Source organism: Pararge aegeria, chromosome 21 (genome assembly GCF_905163445.1).
Source record: "Pararge aegeria chromosome 21, ilParAegt1.1, whole genome shotgun sequence".
In the NCBI taxonomy this organism is placed as follows: domain Eukaryota; kingdom Metazoa; phylum Arthropoda; class Insecta; order Lepidoptera; family Nymphalidae; genus Pararge; species Pararge aegeria.
Window position 1 is genome coordinate 7,256,166 of NC_053200.1, and position 14,570 is coordinate 7,270,735.

The 14,570-nt window shown below is 34.8% G+C and overlaps 1 protein-coding gene across 1 annotated transcript in view; it reads left to right on the forward strand.

The window, feature by feature from the left end:
- The first annotated feature begins 627 nt into the window (after nucleotides 1-627).
- The window catches only part of LOC120633199 (G-protein coupled receptor dmsr-1-like), a 66,211-nt gene continuing 52,268 nt past the window's right edge, over nucleotides 628-14,570 (forward strand). The window contains exon 1 of the mRNA XM_039903341.1: nucleotides 628-719. The gene's annotated coding sequence lies outside the window, so the exon portion shown is untranslated. The remainder of the gene's footprint in view (nucleotides 720-14,570) is intronic.

The window sequence follows — 14,570 nt, forward strand, 5'->3', positions numbered from 1 at the left end:
TAGAATATTTTGTCTAGCTTTGCTGTTAGCTGTACTAAAATTACATACCTATATTTTTGTTCCCCTATGTCTCCCCGGTTCAAGCTATCTCCGTGCCAAATTTCTTCAAGTTTAGCTGCTAAGGTTAACAAAGGATATTTTTAAAATGATTCTAAAACGGTTCTTCTGTATTTTTGCCTAAATAGAATGTACCCCCAGTCCATTTAGAGGGTTAAAGCAACATATGTGCCAAATACTTTTGAGATATACATTGATTGAGCCGAACAAAAAAGAGCCTCTACGTATTTATAATATGAAGCATGGAATCAAATATTGCCACTAGATCCCTAGCTATGAATTTATATGAATTATACAGACCGCGTTGTCACGGGGTCTATGACGCTTAATATTAATGCACCCTAACTCTATTAGCTTTCCAATAAGCTTCATATAAACAGTAATTCAGTGCGGCTGATAAAGAATATTTCGTTCCCACTCAAATTGAATGAAGCAACAGGCTACAGACGAGTCATGTAGTAAAGTAGGTAAGACTAGAAACTAGTTGACTGTAGGGACGCCGTTCGGTACGGACGCACCGCCACGCACTTACGCTGAAATCAAATGAAATAAAAAATACCACATACAAGAATTTTCCGGATTAAAAATGCAAATAAAATAAACATTTTGCTAAAAAGTTAAGGTGCTATTAAATTGTGTACACAGTTCGAGGTAAACATACTGTAAGTAAAGCCTTTTATCTTTTCAGTGTTTGTTGTGTAAACATTCGAAATTTGGCGGTTTATGTGTTTGTTAGTTATGATAAACATACGTTTGTAGTACTACGATAAAATGTTATCGCATATTATTATGTTCAGTGTCTGTAGAAAATATCAGAGCGCTCGCGTGAATTTTAATGTTTATTTTATAAAATCAAAAGTTCAATTCTATCAAATAGTAATGTTTATTTAAACTGTGATGCTTTCACTTTATAGATTTCGCCTATACAATATTTACTTAGTATCAATGATTTCACTTTTTGTTAAACTCAAAAGTACACCATTTCAATACAACAGTGAATTATTAGGAATTAAACAACGAGCGATCAGTGGTTCAATTTTTAAATATTTCAGTTTTTTAAACTTCTGTTTCATAAAGCTAACTCTGCGAAATTTTTCAGTAATTCGAAAATAAGGGGTGACAATGCACTAAAGTCGAAGGTTTTTTTTTTACTTTATACCTGAACTAACCTAAGCAAATTATTAAACCTGTTTGATAACAATTCAATTAGTATTTGTAAATCACGTAGTTATTCCTGGAACAATGACGAAGGTGTTTTTTTATTAATAGTTCACGGTAAAATTATTTTTAAAATGTTGCTGTAAGTACATAGAGTTGAAGAACCTTTATAATTGCTTACATCAGCGCCCTCAAGCAGTTATGTTTTCGTATATTTCCATGTTATTTATAAGGGAGAAACGCTCAAGGCGCATAACATATCAGGGGCTAACTTAGATAAGCGTACTGTCATTTGTTTTTCTTCAGGCAAATTATTTAAATTCTTCGTTGGTTATTAGGTGGAAATTAGGTTTTTATAATGGCGCCGTGTGATTAGGTAGAGGAACTCTTAGTTCAATGCCTGTTTACCCGAGGCAGTTGTGAATAAATAATATTAGCTTTGTAACAAAAATATGTATTTTACATATTCAACTTGTTTTTAATAATTACATTTTTAGTTGCTAGGACACTCGTATCACAACGTCAAAACTAGAATGTTGTAAATCACTTGAAAACAAAAACAAAGTAGTAGCAGCTATGTCTTGAACTAATATTATAGTGTTCTTACTACTAATAATAAGAACACTATATTCTTAATAATTCAAATTTTAGTTCCGAGGACACTCTTATTAAAGGTTCAAAACTTACAGCGCCAAAATGGCGTCAATTAATTGAAGACAAAAATAAAGAGACTACTGCTACTCCAATGGCAATAATAGAGGTCAGCGGATCTGACAGACTGACAGGGTGTTCCAACTCAAATTAACTTGGATTCAATAAGCACAGTCAATAGGTATTTAGGTAATTATGTGCGAGCGATCTTTTATCATTACAGCATACATTGATAAAAATATTAAACATTTGCAAAGAGACTAAGCAAAGCAATGTTTACACCAAAATCGGCTTTACCTAATTATCTACGTAACTAGTTCTTCTTGTCTACTGAATTTTGTTTCTATGCGGCCATCTTTAGTTAAATTAATATACTTAAATGCCTTAAGGAAAACAGGGGTAGATTTCTACATTTTTTTGTACCAATATGAAGCTGTGAAGCCTATAAGTTAGGTCAAAGCGGTGATAGTCTAGTTTTCAGGACTTCGGCTCTACTTTAGTGGGGATCGACTTCGATCCCCGGGACGCAATTCTAATTTTCCGAAGACATGTGGGTTCTTTGTAATTAAACACAAGCTTTAACGGTGAAGGGAAACATGTGGGGAAAACTGCACGGCCTGCAAACTTGCCTGAAACTTTTCCATAAGATCCCAAACGCGAGTTAAGTCCACCATTCCGCAGTTGACCAGTTTGGTGGACTACGGCCTAAATCCGTGACACCGTGTCCTGTAGCTATGGTGGCGTATTTGAATCTGCTTAATTTTTTGGGACCGGTACCCTAAGGGTGCTAACGGGACTACTACTAAGCCCCGCTTTTAATCTGACCGCCTTCCCATCCGTTTTTTTTTTATCAAAAGAAATGACACAACCACAAACAAGAAAATATATGGGCAAGGAAATCTCTATAAAAGATCTCTAGGTATATAAGGGATCCTAGACAGTGGGAGAAATTAAAAGGAAGGAGAATAGATACAATAAAAGAAAATGGCAAGAAATATTCAAATCCTAGGTACATTTTTTTAACATATTGTGTATTTTTAATTCCGTTTGGCCTGTTACAACTACGTACCTACTAATACTACTAATTTCGTGTGAAATATGCCATTGTGGTACAAAATGAGATCTGTACAACGCAAAATCAAATTTCCGAAGAATTCAGGGTGAATTCTAAAGGATTTCTCCTGGGAATGAAGGAAATTTTCTTAACGTCGCGACCGTTTTCACTTCGTTAAAGGCTTTGTGGCCAGTGAGGGGTACAATTTTGTATAGCACTTGGTAATTTGAGTCATCATTAGAAATTCTATCTACGAGTATTTTATAAGGATTATCATTTGCCTCCTACCTGGGTTCGCGGTTCTATTTTCATTAATTAGCCTGTATAGGCCTTTCAAAGTTCAAGGGGAGGAAGATTTTTAAAATTGTTAGCTAGTTATTTGCCACGTTTTTCGTCTGCGATAATTACATTTAAAAAAATCCCGGGCGTTTGTTTTTCTGGGATAAAATGTGTCCTTTCAACTAACTTAATGAAAAAAATCGAGGTTGCTTTGTTATGGCGCAAAGTAAAGACAAGCAAACAAACAAACGCATTTTCACATTTATAATATTAGCATGGCTTTAATTAAGGCAGGGCTCAAACCATTTCTATAAAAACAAATCATTCTATATTCTTATAGTGTGGTGACGGCAGATCAGAATATAGACAGCCGGTTGGCGCAGTGGGCAGCGACCCTGCTTTTTGCGTCGAAGGCCGTAGGTTCGATTCCCACAACTGGAAAAAAGTGTTTGTGTGAGGAACATGAATTTTTTTCAGTGTCTAAGGGTTTATCTGTATATTATAAGTATTTATGTGTATTATATTCATAAAAAGAAATAATACAGTCGTTACCACCTATTGGTTTCGTATGATGCGAATAATTGAATATACCTAACGAAAAACAGGCAACAGCGTGCTGTTACTACCGATCACCAACCCGACGAATTTGCTCCAGCAGTGAACTGTTATAGATTATCGACGAATACGATTATGTTCTTAGTAGAAAAAGGAAATAAATAACAGGGTATGTATAGGTCTACTTCTGCAATAATATTATTTCAGAGTATACTGAATTTCATAATATGAATTTATAAACGTTAATGGCGCATCAACGGAGATCGGGCGTGTCATTTCAAAACAAAGGTTCCAACTTGAGAATAATAAACCGAAATTGAGTTGATATATGCATAGATATCACGTAATTTCATCAACGCTGCCAGCCTATGTTATTAGTTGCTCTCGCAGTGTGTTAATAATAGGGGTACCTATTATTAACACACTGGACTTGCTGACCCTATAAAATGACATCTTAAATTTTGGCCCCATTTGAAGTGGCAAATTCGTCATACAATTTATTATTTATCTTAATTAGTTACTGTTGAAATTGCAGTCCAATTTTCAAGCCATTGCTTATAAAATGGATTACAAATACGTCAAGTGTAACTAAACTAATGATTCCAAATTAAATATATTTAATTTAATTTTAGAATTTTTATTCTCGCGGGATTTTAGCTAGCTAGTAGCACTACGAGTAGCAGCGTATTATTAAAATACTCAAGTATATTCTGAGTACTAAACCACTGTTAAACTAATGAGATCTAAAGGTATATTATGCATGTATGAACCAGGTTGTGTAGGCTGCTCTAGGAAGCTTATAATGTTATGACTACCGATGAGCTATATTAAGTGAACTAAGAGGCCGTGGCTAATTATGAGCAGGTGCTTGATAAATTATATCATCTGATTATGGCAATCTAGACCAGTCTGCTTATTCGTGCTGGGTTCACGTTGAGGTTATTATTTGTTTATTTATTTAGTAATTTAAAAATACATATTGAAATAAATATATAACAATATATAATTTAAATATATATATATACTGAAAGAATTGTGGTGAAATCAAAACATCAGACATCAGCTTTTTTCATATTTATAAATAAAAATATATTTTATTTAAATTTTAGAAAAAAACAATTGAATATGTTATAGAAATAAGCAAGAAATAAATATTTTCTACGAGGCCATATGCACGCTGTTTTATAACAAAACCGGTTTGTTAAATATTTTTTATTTTCGTTACTTGCGAACTTTATACAAACTGGTTTACTAGTTAACTATCTCAGGGAAGTTAGTAGTTAGGATACCTGGTTATAAACTTTTAGCTTATATCAAGCGCCTCTACAAATTCTCCACGGCCACTTGGGCCAGGCCTATGATTAAAGCACACCCGTTCAAAGTAACTCTAGAGTAATGAATAATTTATTGTATTCGATCCACAAGAATTTTCTCTACCGTTTCTCACGTAAAATTGTGCATAGAAGACGGAATTGGAAAGGTAAATGTGCCAAAAGGGTGTACACTTAGTACGTGAAAAAAAAAACTATTTGCACTCTACTATTCTATTCATTTTTAAATATTCCTGTTTTAAATTGAATAGTTATACCTACATATTTTTTAAAGATTACCTTTGCGTAGAGTTCGGTTATTCCGTGAAGTTATTATTAGTCGTTACAATTTTATTTTCTTTACTGGAAACTTCCGGATTTTATGTAATTCGGTTAGTCAGTAGCATTGCAGAAACCACATATATATGTTAGGAAGTCTTAGCAGTATTTAATATATTTCCAATTTATATAAATTGGAAAGGGGATTAAGACAAAAATCATGATTTCCAATAACCTTTATTTCGGTTTTCATATAAAATTAACCTTAAAAAACAAATTTTTCAGCGCCCATATTGATCCGTTCATTCGAACTCAATGTAAATACAGCTGATGCTACATGGTTCTCACTGCGTACCTAATTTTAAAGTTTTCTAAAAGTGTCTAAAAGCATTAATCTTAGGTAAACTGTAATATTATAATTTAAACACAATAGTACGTAAAACATTATTTATAGTAAACACTGGTGATTACATATTTAAATACACAAACTGATCGATGAAAGACGCTCAGCTGATCCCCGGTCTATCGTGGCGGCCATATTTGTTGACTTGTGCTTGTCAATAATCTAGTCAGTATCGTACATCAGGGAAACGTTGTAGAACAGAAGGTATCGAGTATAATGAATACATAAATACGCCGTCGCTCCCCTTCACCTTTGCCAACTAGACTTTACACAGTTTCACACCTAAAGCGACATTTTGCGTAAAGATAGCTTGTATTTATCTTGGTGACGGTAATAGGATACTTTTTATACCGATAAAATAAAGGGTTGTTGCGAAATTTTTATGCACTATGGCTCAAAATAGAGCGTCACAAACTGCTTATACTGAAAAATTAAACAGAACCATCACCAAGAAAATCGATCCGCATCTAAAATTCTTTTTTTAAAGCATTGTGCTTTAGTCCTTACTCATTCACTAATATTACAAATGCGAAAGCGTGTTATTAAGTTTTCTTGTCCTTCCTTCAAGCCTCGATTAAGCAACCAATCAACTTGATTTTTGGCATAAAGTTAGTTGAGGGGACAGAAAGTAGCATGGGCTACTTTTTATCCCAGGAAAACAAGCGGTTTTCACGGGTTTTGCATAAAAACCGTAATTAACGACAAGGTCAACAGCTAGTCTTACTAAAATTAAATATTATAAATGAGAAAGTGTGCTTGTTTCTTTGTTTGTTTGTCCTTCCTTTACGCCCTAACTCAGCAACCAGTGAACTTGATTTTTGGCAAACAATTAGTTGAGAGGACGGATACTATTTATCCCAGGAAAGCAAACGGTTCGCAGACGAAGAACGCGGGCAACAGTTATTAGATAATTAAATGAAATTAGTCCGGGACGGAAACTCATGTCTCTGAGTACGTAATTAAGACTCGGTAAAATTATAATTCCTTTAATGCACTTTATAGAGAACAAAGCTCCGAGAGCGCGAATCTCGGAAACCTTAACTATGCATATACGAGTACAGATTCCTACAATATACATTTCAACATTTCCACCAAAAGCTAAGTTGAATTAATTTGTAGTACAATTAAAATCGTATCATAAATTCCAACCGAAGTATTATAAGGCTAATATTTTTCTTCAATTTTTTTACCTTTGCAAATGTTTATAAAATATGAATGTCACTCAAAATAAATGATTTTGGATATTTTTATCGGATCACTCTCGGGCCAAATGATGATTTGTTAGGTATTGTGTATCCTCTAAAGAATTTTCAGGTTAATACATCGGTCCCAGTTTTCACTAAATTGTGACGATAGTCGTTAAAGCCCACCTACCCACTTTGGCGAAATTGACCTACTCCAACTCATTATATAAGGCAAGGTAAAGGGCAAGCGTAGACCTGGTCGAAGGCAAATTTCCTGTCTGAAAAATATACGCCAGTGGTTCAACAAGAGTAAATTTAAGTTTATTACAAAAAAGAGCTGTCTGATCAATATACAAACTTCGATCACGCGAATATCTCCGTGAAAAATTTAAAGAATATCTAATATAACAATTTAATCTTTGCAAAACAAAACATTGATCTATTGATTTTCATTAGTGTTTTTACCTACACTTGGAGGAATTATCAATTTTATAAATTCACATCAGTCTTATAGCGACTGTAGCGTCATCTAGTAGGAAACGTTGCAGTTTCGATCTACTTTTACAAAGGTCCATATTAGAATGAGACACGTTTGAAACGAGAGATGACACATAGCTTTTATATATTTATAATTTTCATTAGTGTTTTTACCTACACTTGGACGAATTATCAATTTTATAAATTTAAAATGCATCTCTCGGGCAATCGCGGCCTGAGCACTTACACCAATTAAGCTACGGCTTTCCTACCGTCGATGCCGAAATTAGTATATGCCTTTCACATCAATAGTTATAGAAACTATTGTGGGGCTGAGTATATGCTTTTATAACATGCTACCGAAAGTAATATTAGATTTAGCATTATTAAGTTTAAAGAATGTATAAAAACACATTTAATATCGAGGTTACTATACTATTGATGAATTTCTTAATGACATTGTTGCCCGGAAAGAAGCCGCTCCGCTTTCATCTCACACAAGGTAGAACAAAGATGGTTAAATTGTAAAACAATGTTGGAAAAGAGCAACTGCTGAATTTCTTGCCGGCTTCTTCTCGGTAGAATCTGCTTTTGTGAACCGGTAGTAGAGTCACTACAAACAGACATACTTGACGTTTCAAAAGTGCTTGTATTAGGCCCACGTGAAATAAATGAATTTAGATTTTTCTTTTTACAAAGTCACTGTTTAGAGCAGCTGTTAATTAAGCTCAGTTAACCCAAAAAGTTGTCAAGCTGATGATGATGATTATGAATGTTATTTTGCCAGTTTTTTTCTTTTTAGTGTTTATGTTAAATTCTAAAAAGTGTTAAATTAATATGTACTTCACGTGAAATGGTTCCAACAAGGCTAGCTGCATTTCCGCACAAAAACAACCAAGCTGATGCAAAAAACGACCTAATCCTTCCATCACTGTGTGTTTCCTGCCACATGTAACTTTAGTACCTTCAAGGTACTCGTAAGGTCGGTGAAAAAGATTTTTTTTTGCAAGCGCATTCCTCGACCTCATCACTTCTTTCCACCAGGCATCAGAAATGGCCGGTTTGGAAGTTTAAGAATTAATTTCGTATCAATCGGTCTGAGCTCCTGCTACTAACAAAGAATAGTAGTCGTTAAAGGAAGAATCGAAATCGCAATGTTAGTTGATTCGCATGCTAAAGGTTACCCAGAATATTTCTAATACTTTTTATTTAGTCCTAGCACTGAAGTCATTATAAATATGGCAACATTTTATTTTTTCAGTATCGTTAATCAAAAGCTAAGATTACTAGGTAGGCTAAGTATATCTACACTTAGTAATTTTTACATTTTACTTGGCACCGACTTGTAAATATGTAGTAGGAAATATGTATTTCTTGCTGTTTACTTGTTTAATAGGGTCTGTTTTTTGTGCAATTTTTTTTTCATTAATTATTAATACATAATTCGGTGTGTTTCCGCGGGTTTTATATTGAAATTTTAGCCTATTGTAAAATATTATAATCTTAATACGATAACTAAAATGCTTTTTCATAAAATTTTCTTCACTGCAGAAATAACTCGAAACTAGTTAGTATTTTATTGAAAATTCCTAAGATATTGCAACGCCACGTGCATGCCTCATTTTACAGCATCAAGAAATTCAAGCCGTTTGTAGAATACGTTTCGTTATTTTGAGAATAATCTTATAAGTGTCACCTCACCTCAAGAAAGCCCTCTTAAGTCGCACGTGCAAGCAAAGCGTAGATTTTCCTGCAATGTTTTTGTACGATACTAAAAGATTAATCTTTATTTTATTTATTTCGTACACAGTTTATTGATTTTTCATGAATCCTGCGGGTACCGTATATTTTCCCGGGATAAAAAGCAGACTATTTGTTAATCCAGAGTATAAGCTAAATTTCAGTCAAATCGGTTCAGTAGTTTTTGTGTGAAAGAGTAAACAACATCCATCCATCCATCCATCCATCCAGCCATCCATCCATTCATCCATCCATCCATACAAACTTTAGCATTTATAATATTAGTAGAATTAAAGGAATACCAACTATCTTTGGCCGCGTACAATTTTTTCTGCCACTTTTCTACTGCGTCGCATCGCCCGATAGCACTATTACTTCATTCTGGTTTCAAGAACATACAGAAACCGCGTACACGACTAATATTGAAGCATTATAAACCACTCCACTTTAGAATGGTTTCTCAAAAAACCCGTTAAGTCACTTCATACCATTTAGCAGATGACAGTATTTATTTTACACCATAAAATGTGAAAATGGGAAAAAGTTTGTGAGCTAGCAACATTCCTCGGGTGTAAAGTGAGACGTGCGCGGGCCGTTTTCACTGCTTTGTAAACAATGCACTGCATATAATAATGACTCAATGAGGATTCTGAGTGGTCTTCTATCTATCTATCTTGTAATGAGGCCCGCTTCAGCGGATGCACTTCGACCCTCCAGGATCTTTTGTGCGCCTGAGTGGTCTTAATTCAATGGTTAGAAAACCTATAACCGTCCATTAGAACTTTGCTATTAAATGCAACAAAGAAAAAACCTAAATGCGAGTGTTGCAGACATTGACGCGTTTAAACAAAAAACAAGACAGTTATTTTACAAGTAAAGATTATTATCTATACTTAAAATTATCTAGGACTTATATACTTAAAATTATTAGGATTATTTTTTGGCAAACTCTCTAGCATCGCGAGCATTGTAATCTAGGGAGATGTCAATACCCGGGAAGCGAAGTTACTCTAAATTTTCTACTCTAATTTTTATGAATAAGATACAAAAAAATCTTATAATATACACCTAAAAACGGGCAACACCCATCAGGGCTATCACGGGCAGGTGCCAAAAATTATATCCCGCGATTATATCTCCTGACAAGGGATAAAATTAACGTGTCCACCTGCTAAAGCACGGGGACATGGAATAGGAGAGAAGTTTACCCCCGTTTATTATCCCACATATATTATTGCGACATTATTTAAACTTATGCTCTGAGAGTTGATAAAGCTGTGGGAGAAGATACATTTTTACCTTTCCGCGGGGATATAATTGTCACCTGCCCGTACTTGCCGTGCTAACATTGGTATCTTCTTTCTTTATTCCGGTCAACAGAAGTATGCTACATAAATATTCACTAGCTGACCCGTGCAACTTCGTCTGCACCAAGTCGGTTATTACCGGAGAAAACGAATAAAATGACATTTTCTAAAAATAAATCCTAGCTAGATCGATTTATCGCCCCCGAAATCCCCTGTATACTAAATTTCATGAAAATCGTTGGAGCCGATTCTGAGCTTCCAATTATATATATTCAAGAATTCCCGTCTCTCATTGCCTTATTCCAATAGTTAAGGTAGCCTGAAAGAGATCGCTTTAAGTAATAAGGCCGCCTTTTGCATATATTTTATGTTAATGTAAGTGTTCCTGTGTGTGTTTCCTTTATTATGCAATAAAGTTGTTTAAATGAATAAGAATTGCTCGTTTAAAGATATAAGATTTGTATACAAAATTAGTAATTAATTGCAGACATCGTCACGTGTATTTCTTTGTCAATTCATATACTTATGCCACTATAACTCCATATGAAATTAGTTTATTTGTGAATATATGCATAAGCTCAACTTTATTAACAAGTTGTAGAACTGCCTGTGACTTTGAGAAGTTGTTGCAAAACTCATGTTGAGTAAAAAATTAAACAGCATCGTTTGTTTATTTTTTTTCATCAAGCATATTATATTAATAAATAACAGTGACCAAGAAAGATTAACTCTAGGATTTCATGAGTACTAAGTGATTTTGAATCATGTCCTTTATTCAAAGTAATGCATGTTATCATTAACGTAATTATATTATTTTTCTTGAATTGGTGAATAGCCCAGTAGGTAGGACTTCGAATTAACTTTCGGGGGGGCTCGGGTTCGAATCCCAGCACACACCTCTAACTTTTCTGAATTATGTGCGTTTTGAGCAATTAAAATATCACTTGTTTCAGCGGTGCAGGAAAACGTCGTAAGGAAACCTGCATGCAGTTCTTGAGAATAATTTAAATTTAAAATTCTTATTGTTATTCTCAAAAGTGTGTTGAGTGCACAAATCCGCAATGGGCCAGCGTGGTCGGCTACTGCCTTAACAAGTTCTCATAGTGGGAAGAGACCTTTGCACTGTAATGGGTTAATATGATGTTGATGATGATGATATTTTTTTAGTAGCAGTAGTTACATCTTCTTGTGACGAAGCTCGTTCTTGCAGTACTACTACCGTACTTATTTTTACCACCAAGCAGCTTTGTTGAAATGCTGTGTTTTTGAGGCGCGTGGTTGCCGCTGTGATTACAGGCACTTGAGCCTTAGATTAATGGAGTGTACGTACGTACGTATGTGAGCTGAATCAAATCAATAAATAGCCTACATATATATATATATATATATACTGCTGGAATTTAGGCCTTTCCAAAGTGCAGGTTTTGTCCATAATCACTTTGGGTAAGAGTTGGTGTTCGTAGTAGTTGGTAGTATATTCCTAAGTCGCCTCGTACGACACCTGCGGGAAGACGTGGTGATAATTTTCGTATTCTTCTTAGGCGGCCAATTGGCGCAGTTGGCAGCGACCCTGCTTTCTGACTCCAAGGCCGTGGGTTCGATTCCCACAACTGTAAAATGTTTATGATATGAACATTATATGAACTTTTAACTTCGCTTACTGTTTTTGCGGGTTGCAGACCAAAAGCTTAGCTACGAGTTAGTTAAGGTATGTCTCTGCACAAGAATATAAAAAACTGCGTCACTGTGCCAGCGAGCTAAGCTATACTAACTTATCTTAGCTCTTGGTCTGCAACCTGCATTGCTTTGTGAAGGCACCTGTCATTTTAAATGGCTGGATGGAATGAATGACCAAACGTCATTATTTGACAGCTAGTACAAGTTCGACAGATTAATGTGTTGCTCGCCAATCGCTCAACCGCAACCTTGGACAGGCTTTGCTATTTTAATTATGACTATGTATCAAAGGTCATTTTCGCAATTCAAATTCCACATCGTCAAAGTAAAATGGGCCTAATGTCACTCGATTTAGAGTCGCAAATCCTGTCCTCATGATTTTTATTTTATAAACGTTCTGCCAAAAGCCTAGCTGCTAGCTGAAGAAGTGTAGGCAGATTTGATTTGGAGCGTTCAGATATTGTGCTAAGGGTACACACCGCCTCTGTCTTAGGAGAGAGGGACTTTCCACAACGTAAAATTGCCCAGCGCTAACTTGTAGAGGAATAAAAAAAAACTTCATCCACCTTTTTTCGACTTTTTAAAATTCGAAGTGATACAACCTTACTACTATCTTGTTGTTTCTATTTCTCTTTTTTTTATTCTCATTAAGTGCAAATAAAGAGTGTGAATAGATACATAAAATAAAATAAATATATATTCTATTCAACGCATTGCTTCTCAGTCGGTCGGTAGATACGATATTTAAGTGCTAAAACAACTACTCAACTGACTTGACATTTTAGTTGACGATTTTATAATTGACTTTGATAAATGCGACATAATTGTTCTATCGGAGAACTTATATTTTAGCTGTCGTAGGTACACTTGTTTGTTCTACTTTGGTCTACTTTCGGAAGCGAATATCCTTTTGATTTTGATTTAAAATTAATTAAAGGGGATGTTATACAATTGTCGATCAATGACTTCATATTGAAAAATAAAAAAAAACATCATCATCGTTTTAGACTGCCGACGCCCACTGCTATTTAGTCTTAACACTCCCGGTTTTCCACCTTCCTCATCCACCCGACACTCTATTATTATTATCATCATATTATTTGCAACAAAAAGTAAAACCTACTTAATTTGCTGTCTCACTCACTAAATAATTATTAAAAAAAAATGACTATAACCAATCAAAAAGTAAACGCAACTTGAATAGGCATTTACGATACAGGCTTGCTTAGGTGAACAAACAAAATAGTAATGGCTGGGTATTTTGTTACTATTCGCACACTGACACACTAGCAGACTCGCAGCACATACCATCTGCAAAAGAAAAGTTTCCAAATAAATTAATTAAATAATTTAATTTGTAATAACCTTTTGACACGTTACTAAGTATGTCTATTTGTAGTGACTGTATCACCGCTTCTGTAGGCAGACTGTACCGAGAGGAAGCCATCAAGAAACTCAGTAGTTGCTCTTTGAAGTTATGAAGTTGTTAGCATTTAAAATGATCTCTATAATAAGGTGACAGATGGAGAAAGTCATGCTATAACGGTTTGTTTTGCCGTAGTTTTAACAAAACCCTAAAATTAGGTAACTTTTAGAATGAACGCTCAGAGGCCGAAGCTAGCTGTTTTTACTTTTAAACCAGTTCAAAACTAAGCGATGCGGCGCTAAAAGTTTATTGCTAGTAGTAAACTGTAACATTTTATTTGTTTTATGTTTTCTAAATGTTTATTTACCTGCAACTTCCACATATGTGAACATTATTAACTAGAGAGTTTAACACAAATATACAATATCTGGCATAGCATTTGAATCCATGCATTTAATGAAACATAGGCATTATGTATATATTATGTGGTGTGGCCTAATTAAAAGGTACGTCACTAAGTAGGTGTATTAAGTTCGTCATTTAATAACGGGAATTTGTAAAAATATTATTATAAATATTATTGACCGCCGATAGGCGCAGTGGGCAGCGTCCCTGCTTTCTGAGTCCAAGGCCGTGGGTTCGATTCCACAATGTTTTTCAGTGTCTGTGTGTTATAAGTATTTTTGTATATTATTCATAAAAATATTCATCAGTCATCTTAATACCCATAACACAAGCTACGCTTACTTTGGGGCTAGGTGGCGATGCGTGTATTGTCGTAGTATATTTATTTATTTTATTTATTCATAAATTCTTAGTACCAGTCCGGTGTTTGAAAATTGTCGGTGATTCAACCGTGCCTCGGAGAGCATGTTAAACTGTCGGTCCTGCGTCTGATCTGAGCATTATCTGTGGGCTATGATAGGCTAGAGAGGGAAGAGAGAGTGCACCTGTGTTTGCGCACATACTTGTGCACTATATACTATACAATATCTTCTGCGTAGTTGAAAGATCTCCCTGGAGATTTACCACCGTGGTTAGGAAAACACCATCACCACCATATTCTAAGCCTA